This window comes from Saccopteryx bilineata, chromosome 9, assembly GCF_036850765.1.
Source record: "Saccopteryx bilineata isolate mSacBil1 chromosome 9, mSacBil1_pri_phased_curated, whole genome shotgun sequence".
NCBI classification, from domain to species: Eukaryota; Metazoa; Chordata; class Mammalia; order Chiroptera; family Emballonuridae; genus Saccopteryx; species Saccopteryx bilineata.
Genome location: NC_089498.1, coordinates 5,053,209 through 5,075,742, shown reverse-complemented (window position 1 = coordinate 5,075,742; position 22,534 = coordinate 5,053,209). Strand labels below are relative to the sequence as shown.

Here is a 22,534-nt window from a genome sequence, read left to right as displayed (position 1 = left end):
TGGAAAGAAGCGGACCCCACCCATAATAAGAGAAACGTAAATTAAGACTACCACGAAAAGCCATTCTTACAGAGCCGACTGCCAACGATCAGAACATTTCATCACCCTGTGTTGGCCAGGCTGGGTAGACACACACTCACATTCCCCCCTGCCCCCCACCACAGGAGTGTGATTCAGCACCACCCCTGGGAAAGGCAATTAAGTCATATCTAACAGTTCACTCATGTGCACACAGACCTTTGACCTAGCCGATCTATGTACTCTGAGGAATTTATCTTACAAACGCGTCCAGGTGCGTGAAACGAGGTGCCTGAGTTATTCTTCCCCACAGCGTTATTTGGAATAGCAAAAGACTGCAGGCAACCCATCTGTCCGTCAGGAGCCGGTGAAGTAAATCGGGGTACATCCTCACACTGGAAGACCATGCAGCTGTCAAAAAGCATGCAGGAGCTAGAACCATACCGTCCAGAAGGATCCGGTAAAAATAAATCCACGTGGCCACAGCGACCGCTGGAACGGAGAGGGATGGAACCAGAACACCGGAGCGCCCACACGGGAGCTCCAACAGCGAACAAATCATCCTGCATTTACCTCCGGTTTCTGTGTCTACTGTCAGAATGGAACTTGTGCAATCTTTTTTTTTTTTAAGTTTTTTAATAGAAAAACCAGCATCTACGGTATATAGACATAGCATCTATAACTCACAACACCATATCGTAGACTATAATTTTTTTTTTCCAAGAGGGTCAGCTTTATGTGTTATCACAACAAAAACAGCAGAGTGAAGGGAAACTTTTGGAGGTGAGGAAAGATGTGTGGCAGAGCATAGGGTGGTGGCTTCCCGGGAACTCATCACCACGCCTATGCAGTTGTGCACCTTAAGTGCGTCCAGCTTTCTGTGTGTCCATCACACCTCAAGGAAGTGGTTTTCCAACTAAAGTAAAAATTAAAGACACCAGCAGAAAAACTCAAAGGACAATAGAAGGCAACAGGTGAAAGTTAACTATAAGTTTAATATGTCAACATGAAAAGTCTTCCTGGCATGTTTGTTGGGAGGGGGGGGGTGCAGAGATACATATATGTGTGTATATATAAAAGTACGTTAAAATGCTTTTTAAAAAAAAGAAAAAGAAAAAACAGCCTGGCCTGTAGTGGCACAGTGGATAGAGCGTCAACCCAGAATGCTGAGGTCACAGGTTCAAAACCCCGGGCTGTGGGCTTGCCTGGTCAAGGCACATATGAGAAGTAACCACAAGTTGATGCTTCCTTCTCCTCCCCTCCTTTTCTCTCTCTCTCTCTCTCTCTCTCTCTCTCTCCCCCCTCCCTCCCCTAAAATGAATAAACAAAATCTTTAAAAAGAAAGCAAGAAAGAAAGAGAGAGAGAGAGAGAGAGAAGAAAAAGAAAGAACAAATCTTAGGTCCATGATGTCTAAGCTGCATGATCATGAGGAAGTTACCTACCCTCTGTGCCTCAGTTTCCCATTTGGAAACAGGGGAGAGTGGCATTCTGACCACCCAGGACGTTGAGAGGGCTCAATGGGGTGAAGCAGGCTGAGGCTGCCCCAGGCACGGAGGACCAGGTCGAGAGGACAAATACTGTCAGGTTGGCAGTGAGCCCAGACCTTGCCCCCGCCTGCCACCTGTCACACGCCACAGTGCTGGAGGGGTCACCCAGCCCAGGCTCCCCGCTCTACCCTGGAAGTGGCCTCGCCTCCAGGGGTGGACAGGGCAGCGGTCAGCACCTCAGGACTGCTTTCTGGGGCCACGCGCAGCAGCACCCCCCTCGGTGCCTGGTCAGGTCTCGAAGGGAGTGGCTGTCAGCTGGGGACAGGGGTTGGGGGCTGTCAGTCTGAGCCAGAGAGAACTCCCTCCCAGGGGGCATCTGGTCCCCGCCCCAAGCCCTCAAGGTCCCCCCGACAGGAGAGAAAACATAACACCCAGCCCTCCAGACACACACTGCGACCTCTGAACCCAACCAAAGAGATAAGGGAGGCAGAAAACCAGCAGGTCAGTCTCTGAGAGCCTCCATGCAAGTGAGCTCCGGCTGGGGGCGGCGGGGGGAAAGGTCCCTCCGTCCTGACCCCCAGGGTGGGGACAGGGTGGCTCTCGCTCTATTTCCAACCAGGGCAGCCAACACCAGGATCCTAACCTACTTGTCCAAAGCCCCCCAGCGGGGAAGCAGCCAAACTGAGATTCAAACCCAGACCTGCTTCCCTCCAAAGCCCCAGCTCCTTCTGAACCCTGCACCTGCACTTCCTGAGATGTGCTCTGCCCAACAGCCAGGCCGCGAGCAGCGATCAGACCTAGCCACACCCCCACCCCAGCGCCGGTCGGTCACAGGCAGCGCCAGTGCGAGTCCAGTCCGTAGACACTCGCTGAATGAACCGGCTCAACATCACCCAGACACCGTTTGCACGGAATCCCTAATGCACCCTCTTTGGCAAACGCTGACTTTGGCGTCTCCAAGAGTCAGTTTGGAGCTTCTCCCCCAAGAAGACTTCCTGGGCCACGGTGCCCCCAGAGACCAGAGTCCTCCCCTTTTCTGGCAGCCTGGGGAGCTCACCACGCCCCCACATCTACCTGCCCAGGGGCTGGGCCGGCTGAGCACATGGTGCTGGTGGGGGGGCCGGCCCCGCCCTGGCAGCTTTCAGTTCAGGGAGGAGAAGTGCCCTGGAGAAGAGCGAGCAGGAAAGAGCCTCCTGCCACTTCCTGCCTCTCCCCTGCAAGGCGGGAGGTGGCCCCTGCCTCAGTCTCCCCACCTGCCATGGGCAAAGCCCTGGGCTGACTGTCTGTCAGGAGGCCGAGTCTCCGCTGGGCCCCTCACCACCCCCACCCTCCTGGGCCCGACTCTTCCAGGGCAGGAAAGGTCTTGAGGGTCTGCGAGGGCCCGCCTCATTCAGACGAGCAGGCAAGCTAACCACAGACAGGTCCGTGGGGAAGCACCCCACCCAGAGCTCAGCAGACCGTGGGGGGTTCCTTCCCGCCTGGCCATTCGCGGAGCCCATCCCGGTGCCCCTGGAGGCAGGCCTCGGGCGGAGGCCCCCGGATGGGCTCCTGCAGCGCCCTTCCCCACAATCCTAACGCCGGCGGCCTGGACCCCGCGTCCCCCACGTCCCCCACGTCCCCACAGCTTCCTGAGCGCGGAGCGAGGCTGTGAGGACACGCGGGGGGCGGGGCTGCCCGGTGAGGCCCAGACCAGCCGGAAGAGCCCTCCTGCAGGGAAGCGGCCCCAGCCGACCACCCCCCAACCACAGCCCGGCTTCCGGAGCGGCACCCACACAGCGGCTGCGCTGGGGAGGCCCTCCCCCCAGGCGCCCTGGAGCTGCCGCCTCCGGTCACTCTCCTTCCTTCCACAAGCCCCTGCGTCCCCGAGCCAGGGTCAGGCTGGGCATGCAGAGGGCCATGATGGAGTCTCAGCCCACAGCGCCCCACGTCCCCTAAACCCAAGCCCCCACCAGGGCCCCCCGCACCCGCCCAGAACCCCCAGAACAGGCCACCCGGTCCTGCTCACCGCTGGCCAGAAAAGCCCTCCAGAGCTCCCGAGGCCTTCTTCAGGGCTGTACGATTTGACTGATTTCGGTTCCCCAAACAAGCCCCACCCGGACTCTAGGCTCTGGCAGCCTAAAAGCATGGCCTACCTTCCCACCCCCAAACTCCCTCTGCCTGGCGGACTCCTGCCCACCCTTCCGAGCCACGCTCAGCTGCCACCTCCTCCAGGAGGGCCACCTGATCCCCACCTCATTGGGATGCAGAGCCATCCTCAGCACCCCAGGCGCCGGGCCTGCCACTGCCTGGTGAGGTGACACGTCCTCCCAGGCTGATGTCTGGCCACATGCTGTCCAGCTTCTAGGATCCAATACTGCCTGGCACACATGAGACACTCAGACCCCAAACAGCACGGACTGGGTCAAATACAACCTGCGCCGCGCCAGGAATCAGGGCCGGGCCCCAGCCCCGCCATCCCCAGTCCTCCCTGCAGGAGCTCCGGCAGGACACCCGCCTCTCGGGACTCGGTTTCTCCCCTGCACAGCGGGGATGAAAGCGTCCCCCACTCCCCAACCTGCCTGGCAGAGAGATGACCTCCCGGCTACAAAAACTCGTAAGTCCAGACACTGCCCATGGCAGGGGCCAGCCTGGACCTTGCTGTGCTGTCTCTGCCGGAGGGAACCAGGTGCCCTGGGCCCCCACATGCCCATCCAACCAGGAAGCGCTCCCTGGGCTCCTGCCCAGCCGGCCGGGTACCCAGACAGGTGCTGACATCACAACCACCAACACGTGGGGGGTCCCTCGCAGAGCGCATGGTGGTGGTGGGGGGGCACAGAGATGTGTGATAAATGAGCCCCGTGAGGGGGAAATGCCAGGTGGGCAACAGCAGGACAGCGCAGGCCAGGCAGTAGGGGAGGCAGGAGAGCCTACTGGGCAGGAGCACTGGCTCTGAGATCAAACAGGTATGAACCTTAGGTCCACAGCAGAGGGGCTGTGTGACCCGGGCTGTGCTCAGTAACCTCTCTGGGCCTCCATTTCCTCACTCACTGAACAGACTGGAAATGGTACCAAAGACTCAGGGCTTCACACAGAGGCTGGCTGACACCCACCGCAAGGAAGGGGCGGCAGCGGAGAAACCCCGCCCCCAGCAGGCACTGGGGACGCACTCGAGGCCCCGGGGGCTCGGGCTCACATCTTGCCAGCCCCCAAGAAAAGGCACTGCTCTCCTCTTGCCCTCCTACCCAGAAAGGGGGACCTGTCAAAGGAATGCAGGGGAGCTGCTCCCCAGGGGACCTGAGCAGCGACTCCAGGGGGTCAGGAGGTCTCCAAAGAGGACACCCCATTAGCCCAGGGCCCGCACTAAACCTCCAAGGTCTCCTCCTCCGCCAGTGGGAGGGGCCGCAGGGAGACAGGGACGTGGGCTGGGGGGCTGGGGGGCTGGGAGCAGGGACAGGCACACCCTGGAGAGCCCACGCCTGCACGGCAGGGAGATGGCAGGGAGTCCGCCTGCCCAGGCCGGGAGGGCGCGGCCACTGGTCCCCAGTACACACCCCCTGCACTGAAACTGAGGGGAATGCGCCTCCCTCACAGCCCCCCCTCACCGAAACTCACACCAGCCCCGAGGCTGTGCAGCCCTCGGGGCCTCAATTTCCCTATCCGTGCAGAGAACAGCTGCACCCCAGGATCCTGGACCTCCCCCTGCTTAGCCAGTCAGTGACATCAGAAACCACTGACCCAAGTCAGCGGCACCAGAGGGAGGGAAACTGATTCCCGCTCCTTGGGGGGGGGGGGGAATCAGCCGTCCGTCCGTCCATCTCAACAACAGGTCAGCTCGGGTTGACCACCCCGGCACAGCACTCGGTTGGTGCTCAGAAAACACCTGTGAAACAGACCTGTCAACTAAACACGGAACCACCTCGTGACCCAGCAGTCCCACTTCTGGGAATACTGTGTGTCCAAAGAAACCCAAAACACTGACTCGGAAGAAGACGGGCATGTTCACTGCAGCGTCACTCACAGTCGCCAGGACATGGGAGCAGCCCAGGTGCCCCTCAGCAGATGAGTGCATAGAACAGCTGTGGTCAGCCTGACCAGGCGGTGGCACAGTGGATAGAGCGTCGGACTGGGATGCGGAGGACCCAGGTTTGAGACCCCGAGGTCACCAACTTGAGCGCAGGCTCATCTGGTTTGAGCAAAGCTCACCAGCTTGGACCCAAGGTCACTGGCTCGGGTTACTCGGTCTGCTGTAGCCCCACGGTCAAGGCACATATGAGAAAGCAATCAGTGAACAACTAAGGTGTCACAACACACAACGAAAAACTAATAATTGATGCTTCTCATCTCTCCATTCCTGTCTGTCTGTCCCTGTCTATCCCTCTCTCTCTCTCTCTGTAAAAAAAAAAAAAAAAAAAAAAAAAAAAAAAAAAAAAAAGGAGCTGTGGTCTGTTTACACAATGGAATACGACTCAGCTATTACAGGGAAGGAAGTCTTACCCTTTGCGACAGCATGGATGGACCCGGAGAGCCTGATGCCGAGTGAAATAAGCCAGTCAGAGAGAGACAAGTACCATATGATTCCACTTACATGTGGAGTCTAATGAACAAAATAAACCAAACAGAAACTGACTCACAGACACAGAGAGCAGACTGACGGCTGTCAGAGGGGCAGGGTGAACAAGGGGAAGGGAACAAGCAAAGGAAAAAATTTCTGGACACAGACAACAGCGTGGGAATTGTAGGAGGAACAGGGGTGGGGGTGGTGGAGGGGCTTGGCTCGGGTGGTGAACGCGCAGTGAACGTACAGGGGATACACTGTGGGACTGTGCACCTGACACCCGTGTAGTTTTATAAACCAATGTCGCCCCAATACATTCAATAAAAAGATAAAAACAAACAGACCTGTCAAAGAGATCAGAGAGGGCTGGAGAAAGGATGGTCTCAAGTGTCACAGGAGGAAAGTCACCCAAGAGAAGCTGAGCCCACCTCTGGCCCCAGGCTCACCACCCGCCCCACCAACACCTACAGGGTTTCCAGGGCGGGGTGGGGTGCATGGGAACCCCGGGTGTGCGCCCAGCATTGGACAGTGCCCAGCTGTGACGCGGCCAGCTGTGAAATCCGTGGGCAGTGGCAGGTGGAGCTGGATGCTGATGACTATCAGGTGGGCACGCCTCAGGGGGCGGGGGGAAGGGTGGGGCCACAGGTGGGCAAGTAAGGTAGGAGGTGGCAGAGGGCCACATGGCAGGAGGGAAGCCCTGAGCGTGCTGGGCTCAGACGCCTGGGACATGTTTCTCATGCCTTTAACTCCCCCGGGCGCTGCCATTCTACAGATGAGGAAACTGAGGAGTGAGGATTAGCCTGGGGCACAGGCTGCCGGGGAGGCCCCTCACCTGGCCCTGCCCACCCTCCCCTCCCAGGGACCCACCCCTGACATGTCCGCCCTCCCACCCGAGGCAGGACAGACAGACAGAGCAGCGCCACCACACGCCACACACCGGCGATGACAAGCACCCCCCTTGGTCAGTGGCTCCCACGCCAGGCGCAGAACGTGCATCTCCTCCCTTGACCCTACCAGCACCGGACACTCTGGGGACAGAGCTACCACCGCGCAGACGCCAGAGGCCCGCTGGTCTCCCCCACACTCCTGGCTCACTGCTGGACCCCACGGCCTCCAGAGGCCTCTGCCGCTCTGGCTGCTGTTCGGATGTGGTGGGCTCATGCCCTCACCGCAACCCAGCCCCAGTGAACTGGGCGGGGGGGAGAGGCAGACAGACAGACAGACAGGCCTGAGAACACCAATCTGCTCCTGTGTGTGCCCTGACCAGGGATCAAACCAGCAGCCTCTGTGCTTTGGGACGATGCTCTCACCAACCCAGCTATCTGGCCAGAGCAGCTGCATAGGTTTTTAAGCAAACGCCCCAAAGGTCCGCTGTCAGCAACCCCCCCACCCTGAGCTGAGACCTATGAAAGGCCGGACTCGGATGCTCTGAGGGAGGGGTCCAGGGTGACCGCGCTGCCTGCTCCCTCAGAGGTCCTGGAACTTCCCAGCAGGTTAAGCGTTGGCCGCCACGACTGGGCAAAGCTGCCATCGGCTTGTGTGAAAGTGCCCACCCCCTCTTCCTCCAGGACAGGAGGGGGGCGCTGAGGGATGGCCACTAGCCCCCTCTCTGTGATCCCTGGAGCTGGTGGGATGGCTCGTTATGCAAACCCCAAAGGGTCGATCACCTACCTCCCAGCTGAGGCTGGACTCGAGAGCATGTCTGAGAACACAGGGCCCCAACTCAGCCCCAGCCGCCCAGCAGGGAGCGCAGAGCAGGGGCCCCTTCTGCAGAGAAGCCTGAGCCCGCCCTCCGCCAGTGAGAGCCAGCCCCCCCGCAGCCGCCCTTCAAAACCACCCAGAGCCCCTGCTGGGCCGTGTCCCGCCTAGCCTCCCCACAGACAGGCACAGGGTCCTGACCTCACACGTGGCAGCTCCCCCAGGAGGTGCTATGAGTGGACACCCCTGGAAACCCACTCCCTGTGACCAGGATGAGACAGTGCCCCCTGGGTCTCTGTCTTCTCCTCTGGGAGCTGGGGCAGAAGGTGCCTACCACACGCGCTGGCAGGAGAGGCGGGGACTGGATTAAAGCCATAGTTACAAACTGTAAAGAGGGGTGGCACTCCCCGAAGTGACACCAGGTCGGACCTCTGTCTCCTTGCAGAGCCCGAGAGCTGCCGGAGGCCCCACGCCAGCCCCATCGCACTCCTCAATGCCCCCACCCCAAGAAAACGGCCACATCTTTCTCCCTAAAATTCCACAGGAGACTCTTCCCCTACCCCCGAGCTCACACCTGCCCTCCTGAGGGCCAAGAATCCTGAGCAATCCCAGGGCCTCCCCTCCCTCCTGCACACCCACACCTCACACCCGTAGCCATGGGCCCCCAGAAAGCCCAGGGCCCGGCGAGAGGTGGGCAGACTGCAGACAGGGCGGAGAGGAGGGTGCCGAGAAGGCCCCCCAAGACGGCACCCCGCAGACCCTGCACTTCCTGCCAGCCTGCCCCCCCCCCCCACACACACACACTTCCTCTCAAATGTCCTCACTTTTCATTGTAGTATTTCAGCCTTGTCCGGGGCAAAAACACAGTCACGAAGTCACACATTCAAGGTCCCATGGACAGGGTTTTTTTTCCGTCTGAAACACATTACAGTCAGCACAGAGCGTGTTTTGAACATGCTGACGCACACACAGGCTACCGCCCCCCCCAAGGGCCCCCAGACGAGCAGGCCCTTACTCGGAGCAAGGCCAGTCTGGGCACCCCTCACATCGCCCACCTGCACTCTGAGGCCCAGAGAGCTAGTGGCCGCCCACGGTCACACAGCAGGCAGAGCCAGCCGGGACACGGGCGCCGGTCCAGGCCTCGGGCCCAGGGGGCCTGTCGCTGGGAGCCTAGCTCAGCCCTCTGCTTTCCTGCCTCCTCGGGCCTCTCTCCCCGAGGCTGGTCACAGAGGAAGCCCTCGGTGCCCACTGTCCTGCATGCCACACGGTGACAGGGAAGAGGCCCCCGCTTCCCGCTGGGTCTGTGCACATGTGTTTGGTGAGCATGCAGAAAGATCTGGAAGGAGGAAGGACCCACTCGCGATGATCCGCACCGGTCCCGGGGCCCCAGGCCGGAGGGGCTGGACGGAAAGGGAGGCCAGTGCATTTCTCCGGGCACCCTGGTTCTCGGGCTCAGCACGCATCCCTCCCTGCCAGTGTGTGGGCCTTTCGTTTATTTTCTTCACTGAGTAAAATAAACTCGCTGGCCCTTCCCTGGCTGGACTTCAGTCACTGAGGAAAGCAACATGCACTTGGACATGTAAATTACAGCTTGGCGAGCAACGTGGGCTCTGAGAGGCTGTCGGGCACGGAGTTCTAGGCAGAACGGGCCAACCAAACTGACACCACGGTAGCCACGGCACCTCTGGCAGCCACAAAATGCCAGTGACAACTTACTTGTCTCTGGTCCTTCATCCGGGACCCACCCTGCCCAGCCATCTGGCCAGGAGCTTCTGAGCGCCTCCTCCACCCCCCTGCCCCCAGCCCAGACCCTGGCCATCCACTGCCCAGCCCGGAGAGGCTGTTGCCCAATGGTCCCCTCAGGGCCGGGCCGCGGGCACAGACAGCACCCTGTCCCCGCACCCCGGCTTACCTGGCTCTCCTCCAGGGCTCCTGGGCAGCCGGGCCAGGGTCAGAGCCGGCTTGGAGGTGGCCCGGCCCTTGCCCGCCCCCTCAGCCGGCATCCAGCCTCACACATGTGAGGCTCCGTCTCCCGGCTACCTAATGCGAGTGAGTCACATCTGGGACCCACAACTTCCTGCTCCGCGGCGGCGACGGCGGGGGCAGCAGAGCCTCGGCCCAGCGCCTCTAGGGGTGCGTGGGGGCCCCCTCCCAGCTAGCTGCAGCCGAGCCCTCAACAGGGGTGGGGGGCGGGGAACTGTCAGCCAGGCTCCTGGCTCCAATGACTTCATGGAAACTGGAAGCTTTAAGCTGGAACAATTTTCAAAAAGTGAAAATAAATCAAGCACCAAAAACCTCCATTAGAAGCCCCGAGACGACGGTTGGAGGCAGGGAAGAGTAAATGTATCCTTATAATGAGCAATTAGGGCGAGAGCGGCCTGGCACGGAGCCTTGACTGGCTCTGCCGCTCACACACAGGCCCTGGGCCTCAGTTTCCCACCCACATAGCTGGGGGGGGTGTGTCATCCATCTCTGAGGGGTGCAAGCTCTGCAGCCTCGTCCGCAGCCTCTGCATGTCACAGCTGCCCGGAGCTGGTGCTGGGCCACAGCCCACGCTTGCAGTTCCTATTCCAAACAGCCGGAGCCCTCGGAGAACCTGGCAGCCCCACGTCCCACAAGGCCCGGACCGGACGCAAACCCCAGCTCCCCTTTTGATTTGCCAGGCCTCAGTTTCCCCATTGGGATCAGGGTCAGGCAGCAGACTAGAAGGGCCTGGGAAGCAAGGGGGTGGAGCCAAAAGTCAGGACAACGTCATTCAAATCCCTGGGAGGCTGTGAGGGTTCAGTGGGATGTGAGCAAGGCGTGTAGTAAGAGCTCACTTAAAACTGGCAGACAAGGGAAGCCAGACAACGGGTGTTCTCTCAGTTCCACATCCTAGTTCCTGGCTGGATGACATGCTCTCCTTGGTCAACAACCTTCCATCGCTTCATGGTGCCCCCTGAGCCAAATCCTGGCTCCTCCTCCTGACCCCCCATGCCTGGCCCAACCCGTCATTCCATCCTGATGGCCCTGACCCTGCTACCCAGTGGCCTCTCTCCTCCATGCCTTTTTGCCACCTGGAATGGTGAAAATGCTATACATCCTGCCAAGAAAAGTGCAAATGCCACCTCTTCCAGGAAGCCTTCCCCATTGCCCCCATCATCTCCCCTGGGCCACAGGCCTCTCCATAGTGGATATATACTACTGTGACCTTCCTTCCACTCTGGTGACAGTTCCATGTTCCTATGGGAAACCGATCCCCCAGGGTCTGAGAAACGGGAAGGGGACTTAGACTGGTCCCGTGAAATTCAATCCTGGAGCTTTTGTTTAAACTGTGAAGGAAGAATGCTGTCAGTCACTAGGCTGGTAGGACGTGATCTGGGGGACCCTGGGGTGGTCAGTCTCCCAGGCTGCCTCCAACGACCCAGACCTCCTGCCATTCACGCCCCTGCACAGTCCCTCCCACAGCACCTAGATGACCAACAAAATATTGCAGAAACACAGCGTGGGGCCTCTGAGGTCCATGCTCCCTGCTGGATCAGCCGGTGGGGGAAAGCCAGCCACCACGTTGCGAGCGCACGTGTGGCAAGGGACGGAGGCCTCCTGCCAAAGCCAGCACCAACCTGCTATCATGGAAGCAGGTCCCCCAGCCCCGGTCCTGGCTGGACTCATCTTCCCTGTCGCCTGCTCAGGAGTGAGTGAGGGTCACCTCTCCCCACATGGGCACTCAAGACACCTTCACGACATTTCTACCAAATCAACCGGCACCCAGACTCTCCCAGTAAGAACCCAGAGAAATGCAGAGCGCACGCGGGACAGCTAGCCATGTGCGTGCGTGCGTGCGTGCGTGCGTGCGTGCGTCCTGGCGCGCTCACCCCGCCCTGGGAGCGCCTCGCTGAGACAGGCTCAGCCTCAAGGCCCCAGACTGATGTTTCACAGTGGGGGTGGGGATACATTCCAATGTATCCACTCACCTCCTCGGTGTTCAGGGGGTGTGCCGGGTCCCTTCCCTTCCCAGGCTGGGAACACATGGTAGGGCTCTCCTTTGCCCTTTCTCTGAACAGGCAGGAAACTTGAGTTTCCAGAGTAGAGGGGCCCTCTGGGGTCAGTTACAAGTTATAGCACAGAACGAGGGCCTCTGGACTGCCAGTCGTGGGAGGTGCTTAGGGGTGGCGGTGTGAGCCTCTGAGCCCCCCACAGATACACGTGTGCTGGGTAAACAGCACCTTTGCTAACAGCTTCAGCCCCCACCCACATAGCGGCTGCCCCTTCTGTGTAGACATTTCCAGGATGGTTTCTGTCCCACTTCCACAGCCTTAGAGAAGAGAGATGAACAACTCTACCTCGTGTTGGCACAGCCCGCCTGAGGGCTGGGGACTGGCTCCATGGCTCCCACGGCCCCCGCCTCGGCCAAGCCTGGACAACGGGGCTCTGGCTAAGGGAAGGGGCAGCCCGGGTCAGGCAGCGTGTTGAGTAACAGCAGAGAATGCTAAAACAACAGATGTGAAAGCAACGGCTCTGCCAACCCCAAGGCCTTGTTTCCTTTGAAAATCCTGGCAGCTGGGTGACACCAGCGGACGCCTGTCCTTCCCCACGCCCAGCAGATGTGAGCGGTAGAAGGGCAGGGAGGAGGACTCGACCCACCCCGCCCCGCCCCGCCCCGCCCCACAGATCCTGGAAGGGGAGATGCCAGGCCCTGAGAGCGGCAGCCCTTGGAACGACATGAGAAGGGCCGTTTCTTATTCATCTAAAGATATCGCAGATGTGTGTGCGTGTGCGTGCGTGCGTGTGTGCGTGCGTGCGCGCGCGTGTGCGTGCATGTGTGTTTTCACATTCCAGAAAATCTGGAAGAATATTCTCCCAATCTTAGAGGAGTTATCACGAGGCGGCTCGAATCTGCTACTGTTTTAATTGCGTTTTGTTCTTGTCATGGCTGTGTTCAATTTCTCTAGTGAAACACACCACCATGTAATTCAGCAACAGTGGAGAAAAGCTATAGAAAACACAACGGCCCGAGAGAGGCAGGTCTCTCTAGCCAAGACCACAAGATCAAAGTCAGCAGCCCGTCACCAGGTGAAACGGAATTTTATGATCACTGAAAAAAAAAAAAAAGACTGCTCCTTTAAGCCTCAACTGAACATCACTGGCTGCCAGCATGACCCCCCCAAAATGCAACCAGGCAGTGTCAACATCCCAGAAGTTTGTAACCCCACCGCCAACGTACTCTTATGCAGAGGGGGGAAAAATCAACACTGAATTAGAGCAAGCCTCCCGATACAACTACCAATTTAAAGAAGGTTCAGGGGATAAGGGACGTGTTACACATGATAGGGGACTCTACAGGAAAAGGGACCCAACCTCCAAGCAGAAGCATGGCACGGAAGAGGACAAATGGTTTCAATCCTACAGCTAAGACCTGAGACATCACTCCACCTCATTACCTAGACCTCATTCGGATCCTGACTCTAAAAAACTGAAAATATACATTGAACGCTGATGAATAGCTGTGATCTTAAAGAACGTTGTTTTAGGAACGAATCCCACAGCTTCCACAAAGCAGTACGAGGTCTGGAGGGGACGTCTGGGGGACCCAGAGATGACCCCAGGTTGGCCAAGAGCTAAGAACAAACCAGGGCAGCGACAGGAGGGGCCCGTGGCGGTGGTCACAGCTCCTCTGTCTTCCTTTGCTACGTTTCATTTTCCCATAATGCAATACTGAAACCTCGTCAAATAACTCCAGTATCAGGGGTCTCCTTTGAGTCTCACGTACCCACAGGATCCTTTTCAGCCCCCTTCCTACAGGGGACGGATGTGTGGCAGAAGGGGAAGTCGATTCACCCAGGTCTCAGAGCTGGTACTGACACAACCAGGGTCCACCGGCTCCCCGTGCCCGTTCCCAGCCTGCGCACCAGCAGGACTGGCGGAGGAAACGCAGGCCCCCGTGCAGGGCTGCAGACTCCACGGTCACCTCCCAGCGTGGAAAACCTTCCGCCACCTCCTCCTCCCCTCCATCCACCTCCCCCAAAGGAGCTTAATGGCTTCCAGTACCAGCCCGGGCACAGCGTCTTAACTCCTCTCCCGGCAGAACCCTCTCGTGGGAGCCTCCCCGTCTCATCCTCTGACCGCAAAGCCGTTTACCGGGGGCACGGAGAGCTCTGGGACCTCCACGCCCGCAAACCCGCATCCAGTCTGTGAGTCGCACCAAGTTGAGAAACAGACCCATCTTAATGGACCCTTTCACAAAGAACCCCCGTTGTATGCAACGACTCGGCTACCAGCTCCACAGCGCCGCGCTCAGACCGCAGCGGCACAGAAACAACCGCGATGACCAGCAACAGGGACAGAGCAAATCAACCAGGCTCCTCGCGGACCACATGCTGGCGGAAGCCAGGTCTGTCCGGAACACCCAGGACCCCACTGACAGCCCGGGCCAGCTGGACGGACGGCACTTCCTCAGACGGCAGCGAAGAAACTGGGATGCTCAATGTTTTTTATGGTCATATGTTAAAAAACAAACAAAAAAACAAAAGCCACCCAGAAAGATGTATTATACACCAGGATGTTAACGGACTCCTTTAAAGAACACAGATTCTGGGTGTTTCCCCCTAGATTGCTTAGGTTTTCTGATTTTTCAGTCATAAAGGTGAATCATTTCTGCAGCCGCTCAAAGGTAAGGGGGGAGGGGGGTTCCTCCCCGTCCCCAGGAGTGGAGCGCAGAGCGGGGGCCCAGGAGACAGACGCTCCTGGCTGCAGGACCTCTGGGGGCCACGCTGCCTCTCTGAGCCTCAGTGTCCCTATCTTCACTGGAGATGGGGATAGAAGGCATGCCTACAAATCAGGTAAGCCAGGCCTGGCCAGCCCTCGCCCACAGCCCCCATCACCTGTACCTATTCGCTCTTTCCTCTTCCTTCTCCTCCCCCTCCCCCTCTCCAGCATCTACGGCCCCTGCACCCAGGCTGGAGCCAAACCAGAGGCCAAACATGGCAGGAAGTCCTCACGGCCACTTACAGAGCGCCCCCCCCCCTTCGCTCCACTCCTTCCAAGAGCCCTCCAGGGGGCAGGAGAGCCCCATTTTACAGAGGAAGCTACCAGAGGCTGAAAGAGAGAAGAAAACTGCCCACCTCCACACACCAAACCCGGGGGGCCCCTTGGTGAGTGCCTCCTCCACCCTCCTCCTGGGGCAGTGAGCACACCACCCAGCACCCCTTCTGAAGAGCCAGGTGCCCCACTGAGGGCAGTGGGCGGGACCCAGGGAGAACTAGGGATGTGACAGGGCCACAAAGCCTCAGGCTCCGCCCCCACCTTGTCCTCCTTATCCCCTGCAGCCCAGCCCCTCCCACATGTGGGCAGAGCTCCAGAACAGCCCTCCCCCCCATGTTATGCAGCACCCTCTGAATGGAAGAATGGAAGAGCAAGTGGGGGAGGGGAGAGTATAAGGTGGGGGCCTCTTAGGGGAAGGGAAAACCCACGTCTTGGGCCCTGACACCCTGGGATCAGGTGTACAATGGTACTTCCCCAGGACAGCAAATGTGGAGCCCCCAGAGTCCAGATGGGACATCAGCAAGTGAGGCCGCTGGCCGGCTGGGGACTGGGGCCCAGTATGTAAGGAGCAGGAGCTGCCACTCAGCGCTGCAGGCCCTCCAAGTAAGCACGGAAACCAGAAATCTGGGTTGTCATGTAAAATCTCATGGTTTCAGATGCTGGCAACCAATCTAAAACTTTAAGCAGGTCTCCTATCAGTGCTCTGGACTCACTGCTGTGTGGCCCTGAGCAAACCCCTTAACCTCTCTGGGCTTCAATTAGGTCATCTAAAAAATGGGAAAATTACACAGGTTACTGTGACAGTGAGATCAGACACACACTGCCCACACAAATGATAAAAGCAACAGTAATAGAACAGCTAATGGTCACTGAGTGTGGGCACTGTCCTAAGTAACATGAATTAATGTCATTTCATTCACACCATTATTTGGGCATTGCTTTATTTATTTACTTTTTAATTTAGCAATAGGAGGGAGGCAAAGACAGATTCCTACATGCATCCCAACCGGGATCCACCCTGCAAGCCCAGTATGGGGCAATATTCTGCCCATCTGGGGCCATTGCTCTGTTGCAACTGGGGCCATTTTTTTTTTAGCACCTGAGGCGGAGGCCATGGAGCCATCCTCAGTGCCCAGGGCCAACTCACTCCAATTGAGCCATGGCTGCAGGAAGGGAGTAGAAGAGAGGGAGAGAGAGAGAAAGAGGCGAGAGGAGGAGGGGTGGAGAAGCAGATGGGTGCCTCTCCTGTGTGCCCTGACCGAATTTGAATTGAGCCCGGAACATCCACACGCTGGGCCGATGCTCTACCACTGAGCCGACTAGCCAGGGCCTACTTTATATTTTTTAATATTTTTGGGGGGGTGGGGTGGTATTGTTTTCAAACTTTGTATTCTGAAGTAATTGCAAACATTCAGAAAAAGTACAAAGAATGCACCTAAACTTTTTATCCCTAACTTGCCTATTTGTACCATTTTGCCTCATTTTATTTCTCTTCACTGTTTGAGAGTGGGATGCTTATACTATGTCTCTCTAACCCCAGTACTTCAGGGCATTCTTCCTAAGAACAAGGGCCCATATAAATAGTCATAGGTCATTTCATATGGGCACAATAATCTACAGTCCATAACCCATTTCACCAACTGTCCCAATAACGCCCTCTCTACAGGGTCTTTCCGCTGAAGTTCACCTGCTGCATCTGGCTGTCCTGTCTCTGGCTCCCTGTCACCTGGCACCGCTCCTTGGCCTCTGAGGTAAGCATCCTTAGCGTCTCCATTTTTATACACGAGAAACGGAAGCTGAAGCACTTGCCCCAAGTCACGTGGCTAGAGAGTGTGGAGCTGGGACTCCAGCCTAGGGGGTTCCCTCAAGAAAGAGCCCAAGTTCCTGTCCTTCATACATCAGACCTCAACAAATAACAGCCATGGTCGTTAATAACTGAAAACACCACGCCTTCTGCAAACAGCTGGCCCGCTGCTCACCCAGCAGGTGGTCATCACCTGAAGGAACGGCGCCCCTGCCCCAAGTATACACTGGCTGGGCGGCCAGCACCCTGCACCTGGCCCAGTGCCCAGCCCCCCACCCTGAGGGGCCCCACCAGCTTCCTCTGTGCACGCTGGGGGGGCAGAGAGGGCTGTGCAGGGCTGGGAGGGGCAGCAGCTCCTGCCTTCCTTTCCCCCTCTTAAGACTGACAATCCAGGCCCAAATGCCCATGTCCAACAAGCAGAGAAAGGCACATGCCCTAGAACCTGATTCCGAAGTTAGATGGGTCCCAGGCCGTGTCCCTGACCCACAGGACCACCAGCGCCAAAGGGGACCCCTGAGGTCAACTGTCCGAGAGGGGGCTGAGCACTGAGCCTGTCCTAAGACCCAGGGTGGGGCTGCCCTGGAGGGAAGGCTTTGCAGAAGGAGGGCACAGCAGCGACGGGAGGGGGAGGGAGAGGGCCCACAGCGGGCCCAGGACTCGGGGTCACACAGCAATACTGCAAAGAGGAGGAAGTGCCTATCGGGAACCAAGTGGAGGTGGCTCAGGGCCTGGAGACTCCCATCAACCTTGTCACTGTCACCCCTGGCCTGGGCCCCCCATGGAAAGGGGCCGTCATCATCCTGGCTCCCACCCACCTGCAGGCCAGCCCCCATCAGGTGGATCTCTGACAGATGCCAGCAGACTCAGGGAGAGGTGACATGCCAATGAGCAGCTCCTGTGCCCAAGGTCCAGGCCGCTCTGCGAGGTTTTGAGGCTAATCGGTACTGAAACACCTCAGAATCCTGGGACCTTCCCACGGGTCCCCCTATTGAATTCAGAAGTTTACACGGTCTCCCAGCCCCACCTGTAAACCCAATGCCACATTTCAAACCAACAGAGCTGCTCTTAAACCTTCCCCAGAACAAACAGAAAAAGAATCAAGTTTTGCTTTTCCTCCTGATTATAGACAATTGTGAAGATACAGAAAGTGTGAATAAGTAGAAGGACCTGTCAACAAACTCCTCAAAGACACCCCAGTGAATGCTCCTCCCCACCCTCCTCGGGGCACAGTGCGGACTGGTGCCCCTGTGTGAGCCTCTCTCCAGAGTGCTTGGGGTCAAGGTGCAGCCACTTTGTCCCTCCTATTGGCTCGCAGGTTCAGGAAGGCAGGGACCATGCCTAGCACATCTCCGCCCCCCACCCAGGCACAGGGACGCCACTTGGAGGCTCCTCTGTTGGAGTCAACTAAGTCCTTGTCACCCATCAGCAGGCCCCTTCTGCCCAACTACAGAGAAAGGAGGTTCAGAGGTGGTAGTCAGCAGCAGAGCCCCAGAGCACCCCCGGGTGTGGGGCAGGAACAGGAGGCAGGGAGGTGGGCAGGCAGTGTGTTTTCCCTTGGGGAAGGACTTAACAGGCCCACTTGAGACGCTGCCTGCTCAGGTGAGGTTGGCTCCCAAACGGTTATGCAGAGGACTCTGCCAGGACCATGGGAAAGCCAGAGGCCAGGCCCCATCCTGGCCCCGGGCCTAACTTGCTACCAGACCTTGGATGACATCAACTTTCCCACTTGTACATGTGGCCCCTCATTCTGCCCTAATTCACAGGATGAAACAATGAAAGGGGAGACCCGGGCTTTGTAAGCCATCTGGCCTCGGAAACTGGAGGGCTCCCTGCCTCCCCCCCCCCCCCCCATAAAAGGCCCCGGCGCACCCACCACAGAAAGTCCGAGGGCTGACGGAAGAGGACTCAGCATCTGAGGGTCCTGAGCATTCAGCCCTTGGTTGGGGGGGGTGCAGCTCCAAAAGACCCCCCGGGGACCCGACTCTCCATGCGTGAGGCCGTCCGCCTCTAGTCCCCATACCCAGCCGGCCACTCCTGGGGTCTACCCTCCCCGACCACCCCCCACCCGCTCCAAGCTCAGGATCCACAGCAGACCAGCCTCCCTCCTCTACAAGGGCGCTGGCCCACGTGGACAGCAGGGACTGCCTGCCACAAGCCCCGGCCTGCCTGTTGTTCCTGAGACCACTGCAGGCCGGCGGGCCATTCACTCACTCCTACCTCCGTGCACAGCCCCCTGGACCAGGTTTCAGCGCGCTGCGGGGACCCCGGTGCCCAGGCCTGGCCGTCAAAGGCACAACTCAGGCACCCAGGGCGTCTATGGTCTCATCGGGCGTCTACGGTCCTGATCTTAGAGGATCTATCTACTTCTAGCAATGGGACCCAGATGCATTTCCAGCTTTGGGTCTGGGACTCAGAACACGGGTTCCTGGCCTTTGAGAGCAGGGACCCAAGGTATAAGCCTGGAGAGAGTACACTTCCAGGCCACACACCCCACCTCCCACCAGGCTCAGTCACCACCTCTGCCCATTTCCATCGTAGGAAAGGTTAGGTCTGGGTTTCCCCCAGTGGGGCTCCAAGTCAGGGGCCAGCGTCTACCCACTGTCTCACACACACACACACACACACACACACACACACCCTTTCCGCTAGGGAGGGGTCCTGCTCACTGGCCGCTGTGGCTGGATTGCTCCAAGCCCCAGCCTTGCCCTCACTCAGTCTTCTCCCCTTGAGCTGTTTTTACTTGACACAGCCTACAGTTGACCCCTGACCCAGGGGGGAGGGGGTTAGGGGCACCCACGCCCACACAGTGGAAAAATCGCATATATAAACTTTTGACTCCTGGCAAAACTTGACTACAGTACTGTGGCATCCAATACCAAAATCCCAGGATGCTCAGTCCCCCGTGAGAAGCAGTGCTGAACAAGGCCCTGGGTCAGGACGGGGCACACAGCTCGCCAGCCCTCCCCCACCCTGATTCCAACCACGGGGGTCTCAGTCAGAAAGACCATTTTCCATCTGCCCTCGGCTGAATCCAAGATGCAAAGCCTGCCTGGGGAATGCGGTGGACTGGCTGCGTTTACTGAGAAAAACCCGCATGTAAGTGGACCCTAGCAGCTCAAACCCCTGTTGCTCAAGGGTCATCTGTATACCGACCCTCCAGGGTGGCCCCCTCCCCACTGCCCGTCGATGTCTGGGAAACTGCCCCTCTCCGCCATCATAAGCCACAGAGCTTTCCAATAGAACCGCGAGGGTGCGGGCCTGGGCCGGGGTGGAGGGGGGGGTGGACACAGCCATGTCCCTCCACCAGGTCTGCCTTCTGGTCGGGACAGTGGCACTGGTCCCCGTTTTGTCCTGCCAGCTGGGGCCCTATCTAGGCACATTCCCGGACAAGGGCCCTGCGGGGGGGCGGGGGACAGAGGGCCGAGGGGGCTTCTGAGAGACCACCCGAGGCTTTGGTCCGCCTGATTGCAGGGGGCAGGGCTGTGGTCCCACGGAGCCGGCATCCCGCCGCTGTCCCCCCTCTCCAGCCTGGGAGGGAAGCCGAGGGAGGGGCCGGCTCAACCCTCCACGGCTGGGGCCCTGCGGCGCGGGGCTAGGAGCCCACAGATACGCGCATCCCAGCCGCCGCGCACCCCCCACCCGCGGCGCGCGCGCCATCGGCCCAGTGGCCGCGCCGCCTCCGCGGGGTCCCGCTGCAGCGCTCACCTGCCCTGCTGCTCCCTCGGCGGCCTCGGCCCCTGCGTCCCCGCTGCCTGAGTGTCAGCGCGCACCGCCCACGGGCGGGATCCGGCGGTGCGGGCAGGGACGGCGTGGCCGCAGGCGCCCCCCGCTGGTGGTCGGGGTCCGGTCCAGCGCAGCGCAGCCCAGCCCAGCCCCGGGCCGTCGCCGCTGTCGCTGGCGAGGTGGGCGGCAAGGAGGGGCGCCCTTGACGCCGCGTTCCCCATTCCGGCACCATCTGCCACTGTCCTGCTCAGTCTTCACCAGAAATGTTGAAACGCACGAACACCCACTCACGGCCGCCCACCTGCCCAGGTCAGGGTGGAAGGCAAAGCTGGGCACCTCGGAACCCAGGCAGGAAATAAAACCTTTTCAAACCTGTGTTCTCAAAGCCAGGCAGGTGTTTGCAGCTCCGGCTGCTGCCTTGCCCCAGAGGGAAACACTTTCTAGCAAACACTGGCCCCGGATCCTCTCCTACTCCAGTATGCCCTGTTTCTAGAAGGATCCATACTCTGCAAGCGAATGTCCTCCTGCAGAGATGAAGGAAGCTTGGGATAGAAAAGTGCTGTCCCACTCAGGTTTCGGAGAGGGTCAGGCGGTGGGAGCCTTGGGCACGCCCCCTCCTCACCCCCTGCACCCCGTGGGTCCACCTTTTATCCACCTGTCCGTTCTGACACCAGGAAGACAAAGCTGGCCTAAGAAAGTAGGTGTCACAACCTCGTCATGACCTCACTCACTGCTTCTCACAACCCAGGGTGGGGCCCCAGAGCTGGCAGGAAAAAATATACATACATCAGTTGTCCTGTTCTGAGACACCCAGGCTGGGTGAGCAGGAGAGCACTCCTGAGTCACCACTGGGCGGGACAAAGGACACAGGCTGCAGCGATAATCAGGACCATAGGCCTTCACGAGTCTCTCCCTCCCCACTTGTGCAAAGCGCACTTACGCACACCGAGGACCCAGGACACCTGCTTTGCTGACAGGGACCACGTGTGCCACTGCTAAGTCCATTTCTCAGGTCCGACCTGGGTGGCCCTGGCCAGAGCACCAGGGGAGAGAGTCCCGGGAGTCTACAGTTTCACAAGCACCCAGGTGACCCTATGACCAGCAGAGTGGACAAGCTCTAGGTCCACTCAGAACCCTGTGGAGAGGTCCTGGAGCCAGCTACCACAGCTGACCTTAGAGGGGACCCCTGGCTGTGTCACAGCCGTGACCTCACAGCGGAGCCCAGCCCAGAGGCCACCTGCTTTGGAAGGGTGCTGAGGAAGCAGAGGGTGGAATCCTGGAAGGTGAATATCTGATTTCCACCGCAGGGAGCGGGAGAGGAGGCCCCAGGCTCTGGGATGGAGCCACTTCCCCGCCAAGGCCGCTGCTCTGTCCTGAGGGCTCGCTGGGGTAGACGTCAGCAGCTGGGACTCCCCTGTGCCAGGATGAACATGGTGATGGGCACACCTGGTCCTCGTCGAAGCCAACGCCTGCACGGGGCCCCACCTACCCCTCAGCAGAACGCACCTATGTGCGTCAGAGCAGTGAGCCCCTCAGCCCAGAGGTGGCCGCCTGCGGCCACAGTCCATTCTGAGGAACAAGGGGGAACCCCTGGGCGTGAGATGGCCCTGCTGGGCCGTGTGCTCTCCCCGCTGGCCCCTTCACAGCACCAGGAGCTCTCAGCCTTTCGCAGTGTCCCATGTGTCATCATTACGCACACCTATGACCTCCTCTCCCAACAGGAGCGGGAAAACAACTGAAGAGAGTGAGTTAAACACACCTCTTGCTGCACTGCTCACGCTTCCCTGCCCAGACAGCCCCATCACCTGGGCTGCGGTCACCTCGGTCGCCTCAGCGGCCTGGCCTGGCCGTGAGGCCGGCTCAGTCCTCAGTGATTCTCCAAGTGGAGCCAATATCAGGGCCGCCCGGGGCCTGGTAGCAAAGTCACACGGCTGGGCCTAGCTTGAGTTTCCGGTTCAGCAGGTCTGGCATGGCTCCCAGAGCTCACCTCCTCCCGAGCCCCCGGGGGATACCAATGCCGTCTGTCAGGTCCTCCGATCAGCCTGGGTAGCGAGCTCTGAGAGCCTGCTTTCCGAAACCAGTTGGCATCCCACTCCCAGAGACCCTGGCCCTGGGCAGGCTCTGCGAATGTGCGCCCTTGCGAACCCAGGGGAGCTTAGTGAATGGCGGGCGGCACTTTCGACGGGCAGGGGGTGTCTTCTTCCATAGGTGGCCTTGCATGGACTGGATGCCATCTGAGGAAGGGCCAT

The 22,534-nt window shown here is 59.1% G+C and overlaps 1 protein-coding gene across 6 annotated transcripts in view; it reads right to left on the bottom strand.

Annotated features, from left to right (window-relative positions):
* Positions 1-20,768, bottom strand: part of ADCY7 (adenylate cyclase 7) — a 57,077-nt gene extending 36,309 nt beyond the window's left edge. The window contains exon 1 of one of the 6 annotated variants that reach the window (XM_066243943.1): positions 20,658-20,768. The gene's annotated coding sequence lies outside the window, so the exon portion shown is untranslated. Of the gene's footprint in view, positions 1-1,461; positions 1,554-3,511; positions 3,543-9,650; positions 9,778-12,060; positions 12,299-20,267; positions 20,353-20,657 lie in introns of those variants that run through there. The other 5 variants (XM_066243938.1, XM_066243940.1, XM_066243939.1 and 2 more) reach the window with 5 other exon arrangements.
* Between the last annotated feature and the right edge of the window lie 1,766 nt (positions 20,769-22,534).